At 43.4% G+C, this 6,245-nt stretch overlaps 1 protein-coding gene across 13 annotated transcripts in view; it reads right to left on the reverse strand.

The window, feature by feature from the left end:
• The window catches only part of chl1b (cell adhesion molecule L1-like b), a 71,624-nt gene extending 65,946 nt beyond the window's left edge, over positions 1-5,678 (reverse strand). For 4 of the 13 annotated variants that reach the window (XM_031824882.1, XM_031824880.1, XM_031824884.1 and 1 more), the window contains exon 1: positions 5,344-5,676. The gene's annotated coding sequence lies outside the window, so the exon portion shown is untranslated. Of the gene's footprint in view, positions 1-5,343 lie in introns of all 13 variants that reach the window. The other 9 variants (XM_031824881.1, XM_031824878.1, XM_031824892.1 and 6 more) reach the window with 6 other exon arrangements.
• Positions 5,679-6,245: the final 567 nt, after the last annotated feature.

Here is a 6,245-nt window from a genome sequence, read left to right on the forward strand (position 1 = left end):
CATCTAACACATGGAAACCATGGAAACCATGATACCATTCCATTTACTCCCTTCCAGATATTATTATGAACCGTCCTCCCCTCAGCAGCCTCCACTGGTCTTCCCACAGGAATTAATGTTTTCACGTATGGATTTGTCCATTCATATACAGTCATTGGAACAATAGCACACAGCAATCACTGCACCTTCCAACTGAGAGAAGATTAAGATTTTACACATGGCAACCCATCCAACTATTAAGCATGCCCACCTCGATTCATTATTCAAATTATGGTTGATACGTGCTCTGATCCCCCATTAGGGGAGAGCCCTGACTCTAGGCATGGCTGAGCCAGTAAACAGGCTCTTGCTATGCAGAGCAGTACACGTCGGGATGCTGGTGTATAGCTTATCACACCCAGTGATCCTACATCTAGCATGTATCTCCATCATAAGCTGAGAGTCCCAGGCAGCCAGGCGTCTGCTCTGCTTACAGCCCCCAGTAGAGCTCCACGCTGTGTAATGAGGTCCCAGAGGACCGCTGCCCTCACACCAGGCTCGGTCTTAGGGACAGACATTACAACGTTTCCCCCTACAGACGCTGGCTGGGGCTTTTATTAGGGACATATCTCATTCCAAACAAAACAGGAGTTACATTTTAATATTATGGGAAGCCGCAAAATGGTGAGCACACGCGGCTTAGACAATTATGGTGGAGCACCGGGTGCTTGTGTTTGTGTACACTTGGATGTATGGGGGTCACTGTGCATACGGTTGATGTTTGTTTGCGTATGTCTACCCACCAGATTCATTCAACAACAACGCCATATGGTTGTGTGTACAACATGCACCTATTTTCATTGCCCATAAAATACAGTTGGTACGAGGAAAGTTGTACTCTATTACATAGCAGCGCATGTAGTAGATGTTAAACATGAGCCTCGTGTATCCTTTGTGTAGTCAATATTCTCCTAAATTACACTCCCCATTGTCCTTAGTGGTTTACATGACATTCACCCATCAGCTGAGAGGGAAGGAAGGGGGAACTTTCTGCTACCTCATCGTATCATGCCACTTGAGACAACGGCACTTTTCCTTGTCCAGATCTGCCTGTCCCCGAGCCTGTCTGTCACATCTGTCCCGTCTTCCTCCGTCCTGTCTGCTCTTCTACAGCTCGTCCCTAGGGGGTGCCTTGTAACCTTGCCCATGCAACCACCACAATACCCTCTGCGGGAACACAGCAAAGGAGACTGTGATCCCCCTCTATTCCATTTAGGACATTTGTCACTTTTATGTCTTTGCTCTTTGTTCAGTATTTTTCAATATTCACGGGTTATCTGGAGTGAGATTAAACTGGGAATAATGGTGATATTCTGCTGGCTTTCATTCGGGATCATACAGATGTAGGATCTTCATTTGAGCCAGTTTGCTACAGCAGGAAAATAACCCTGCAGCAACAGGGAATGTGAATTATTACGTGGATCATAATTTATGGAGATTTCTTGTAGTTCATGCAAACCAAGTCTGACATTTTAAAGTGGGAGTTCCACACTTTAAAAGCCTTTTGAAACCTTGAATACACTACAAGTTTGCATTTCCTAATTCTCAGCAACAAAAGAGTGATCAAATGAAGATCCTACTGCTGTAACTACTTACTCTTTATGCTAAGGCTGTCGGGTTTTGTTGTACATTTGAGGACCTTGTGGATACGCTGGCCTTTTCATTGTGTGTTTTTTTTAAACATATACTGTATTAGATTCACTTGTGAAAATTCAGACCACCACAAAACAAAAAGCACTATAAATCTGAATGATAATAGGCGTGCGGCTAGAGTGGCTCAGAGCTACATTGTAAATCCTGTTCTTTCAGAAAGGCAATGTACAGTTGGCTCAAATGGCATCCAATAAAACCTAATCCTATTGGTTGTGGTTCTCATTCCTATGAAAACATTGCAGGATGAAAAATGCAAACATGATTTTGTGGATTTGTTTTTCATAAAACTGTACAAAATTGTATTTGAAGCTGTCATTTTCACCATGTACTGAGGCAGAACAAGTAAGATGCTGCCTGTTTCATTGAGAAAAGGGAAAGACGATTTATTTCTCATGGAAAAAGCCTTTCACAAATAGCCTAAGGCACCATAAAGGGGAGACATGTCTAATATGGAGCTGTGAATGCCTCTGCCAGGACATAACAATAACCACAAACTGCCTCTTTCTGAAAGAACACATGACAACATCTGAGATATGACAAGCTTGTAAGCCTATAGCCACAAGCAAATGATAATCCGGACTGCAATAAACCAAGTGCACTGAATGGGACAGGGCTTCACTCTCTGCAATGGCATATCCTTTAGTCATGTCACATGGAGAATGATAGCCCCAGCCAATGCCTTAAGCACGGAAGTGTACAGGGGACCTTGCCAGCGAGAGAGACAAGCCTCCTATCTCCCTCCCACTGGGTTGTTCCGGGAAAGGAACCCCTGAACATGTGCGATAACATTGACCTCATTGCAGGTTTGTCCTTCAGTGTTAGGTTTGAAGATGAATTGTCCGTGCAGAGCAGACTGCCATTGATCATGTTCACCCAGTGTCCCCAACAATACAGCAGCCTGTTAAAGGTGATCGCCAACTCTTATCATTGCATCTTCATCATCCCCCACCTAACCCCTCCAAGGCTGAATGGACAGAATCGCTCCTTTGCCGCTATCTCTCCCCGAGTCTATTTTAAAAAGGTAGCATAACAAGAACGGATACCGTATGCACATTTCCAGAAAAGCAGGCAGGGATTATGGAGAACGATAAATGAATATTTCATGCAACCAAACATATTTCCAGAACATACAGGGCAGATTGCTTCTTCCTCCTGTCACCAGCAGTAAACATGAAAGAGGAGGGCTCAGGGCAGAGCTGCAGCACTGTGAACACTGTCTGCACTAAAGGGAGCAGGAGTTGTCACTGTAATAGCTTGTACCGACGGAAGTTCAATTAGGCCTGGGTACTTGCTAGGCTCCACCACACCTTCCAACACGCTGCTGATGCGATACAGAGTCTGCTGTCTGGAGTACAGCTAGGCGTGTCACAATGTTTCATATAATCAGTGTTTATGATATCGGTATCTGTTCCTGGGTCAGTATAATTGCTCTCTCTGTCACAGTCCAAGGAGGGTCAAGAAAGGCTAATCTGTGTTATCTATCGCCAGTGTTTTAGAGATGAAGGGATAAAGGGGCATCATCAATGGGCAATTACATCTGTACAGCAATTCATCTCTGCTTCCTGTTGTCAAGCTCATCTCTAATCTCTAATAGTAGCCTGTGTGTCTAATACGGATTCCATCAGTCAGGAGGGTGCCGGTAGAATAATGGAGTGTCTCTCTCTCTCCCTCCTGCTTCTTCCCTCTCCCTCTCCTTCCATATCCCTGTCTCTCCCCGTCTCTCTCTCTTCCTCCCACTTCTTCTCTCTCTCTCTCTCTCTCTCTCTCTCTCTCTCTCTCTCACACACACACAGTGTGTCTCTCACAGCTTCAAAAGTCATGCTGTCTCAGGAGGCATTGCTTATTTGTATTAGGGATTGCATGTAAATGAAAAGGCAATGCAGCAAATGTAGTTACAGGCACAGTAGGTGTGTGTTTGTATGACTGACTGTATTCTGGTCTGTGTATGGAAGAGAGAATAAGGGAGAGAGTAAGGGAATGAAATGGATATTGTCTGAGTCTACTGTTCAGTCTTCAAACTATGTTGAATGTCCATGCCAGTAGCTTTACTACCCGGACACAATCTGGTATTTTTCATGCACTTTCTTGACCTGAAAACAAAATAGGCATGAAATCTGTCCGGTCGGATTCGCATGTTAAGTGGTGAGAGATGTTGCCATGGCTGACCTGGACCTGTAGGGAGTTGGTGGTGGAGCCCTTCCTTGTCCAATTACACTGGACTTCATTCAAGTTGTTTGGTGAGAAGTATTCGACCTACTTTTAGGCACAAAGCACCAGTGGCCTGAATACTGAGAGGCTTGGGATGACGAGTGATCCCCGGGTACCATGAGAGGCTCCATCTTTAGCGTGGAGTAATAATGAGCTACCTGGTGGTATATAAACTCTTTGTACATACATACTGCAGGATCTAGGTATAGGCCCATCAATCCACATTGGATGTGCCTGGCCACCTTTACCTGGGTAAAGGGGTAAAAAATAACTTAGGGACAGGCTGATTTGTCCAGAAATGGAAGTGTGACCTTCACAAGGTCCCTCTAATTGATGTGGCTTGGCAAGTGTTGCTGCACACAAGCACAAGGCGAAGAAGAATGGAAGCATATCAAAAACAGGACCAAATTGAGCAGAAGCTATGATGTGTTTTCCTCTTAGGTTCTCCAAGCACGTAATCCCCAAGAGGCACTGTACTGTGTGTTGGGAAACAACCGACCAAAATGTTTACTACTTAGTCGCTTTAATGACTAAAAGCACATTCTGAGAGGAATCACTGAGGCAAAACAAAGCGTGCTTCATTATGCTGTACACACTGGTATCTTTAGACTCGCACAAAAACAAATCATCATCATCACCGGGCTCAATCTTGCTCAAAATCAATTATGGAACGTAGAGGCTCCAATAATAGCAATCTGCTGCTTCAAATGTGACTTACATTTTACTCATTAAAGACAAAATCACTCATCATATTGTGAGGCCATGTGCTCTCCACAAACAACACTTGCCTCATAATCCACAGCAATACATATGATGGAGATGAATTTCCTTGATGGAGAAAAGTAGCTCACTGTGGCAGATAACAATAGGGGCGGGGGTCAGTTTCTCCCCATGCCCCCAATAACAAATTAGGTATAAGGTGGCCATAGGGTTTGTTGTCTGGGCTACCATTCCATGTTGTGAAAAAAAAACTCTGCACTATTGACTTAGCATCCCTGCCAACAATAGTATTGCTACGCAACATAAAACACTATGCATGCGGTGTGATCAATGGATATTGTTTTAAGAAATCCATTTAGATGTAAGTGAAATCAATGAGATGAACGCATGTAAACCAACATTGTTTACAATGGCATTACAATGGCAATAGAGACATCCATTCTAGGCTACAGCTAGTTGCATTAGCGTATGAGTGAATTTTATGTTCACTCTGACAATTTTTATTTTATTTTACAAGTCATTATTCTATGATTAGCCTATAGCGAATTGCCTATCTTAGTAGCCTACTTGATACACCGGCTATGATTATTTATGCTTGCCAACTTTGGAGCAAAGTATCACAAAATGACGAACTAATGAACAAGAACAGATTAGGGAGAAAAACATTTATGCGTTTACCGTAAATATATACAAAGATAGATTTGCGAAAGTAAATACACTTACTTTTTTTAAAGAGCAGGTCCTATCGTTCAAGCAGTTTGCAGAGGTTGAATTGTGTTTACAGCCGCCAGAGATGCTTATCGCTACTGAATCTCAAAACGTGCGCTCAGACGGAACTAGAATGACACGAGAACGCTTTCCTCACCGTGGACGCTATCGCTCCCCCTGAAAAAAGCTAAAGTATAGGTTGTCTCTTACAAAGACATTCAGAGAAAGGGACCCTATCGCTGTCAATAGCTTTTAGAAATCCATGGCAACCGAGAAAACCCTCCACAACTTCTCAACGGTGTGACCGGGTTAAAACAACCTCAATGACAGCAACGTTATTGCGCTAGCAAAATGGGCAGGCAGGTTTCGGGGAGGAGGGGGTTGACAGCCAACTCGAATGAAGACATACAGTATATTGAATGGGAGGAAAATTGAATTGAAATTGTGAGTGTAAATCAGAGGAAAGGGGAATTAGAATTGTGAATGTAATCAAACAACTTCACAGGATATGGCAGATAGATTATCCAAGGGCATGGGTGGTATAGGTTTGTATAGGAACCACATAATGCAGGTAGGCTATTAATGAGCTACACAATACAAATATATATATATATATATATATTTTAATACATTCACCTAATTTGTGTCGATACGTCAACAGCTAATTCCCAATGTAGGAGACCCTAACGGTCATATTAGGGAGGGAGACACCATACTACTCCGTGTAGGGAGGGATTGTTTCACAACCTCAGACAGCAGCAACATCATTAAAGCACTTGCTCAATCTCTGTGCCACTGATCAGCTGTGCGGGGTGGGGGAGGTCAGGTAGCAATCAAATTAGCTTTTCAACCTCCACCATATTACTGGGTGCTAATTTGAAATTTTCAGGAGACACCTGCCATCTAAGCTCTGCTCA

The sequence above is a fragment of the Oncorhynchus kisutch genome, linkage group LG5 (genome assembly GCF_002021735.2).
Source record: "Oncorhynchus kisutch isolate 150728-3 linkage group LG5, Okis_V2, whole genome shotgun sequence".
NCBI lineage: Eukaryota > Metazoa > Chordata > Actinopteri > Salmoniformes > Salmonidae > Oncorhynchus > Oncorhynchus kisutch.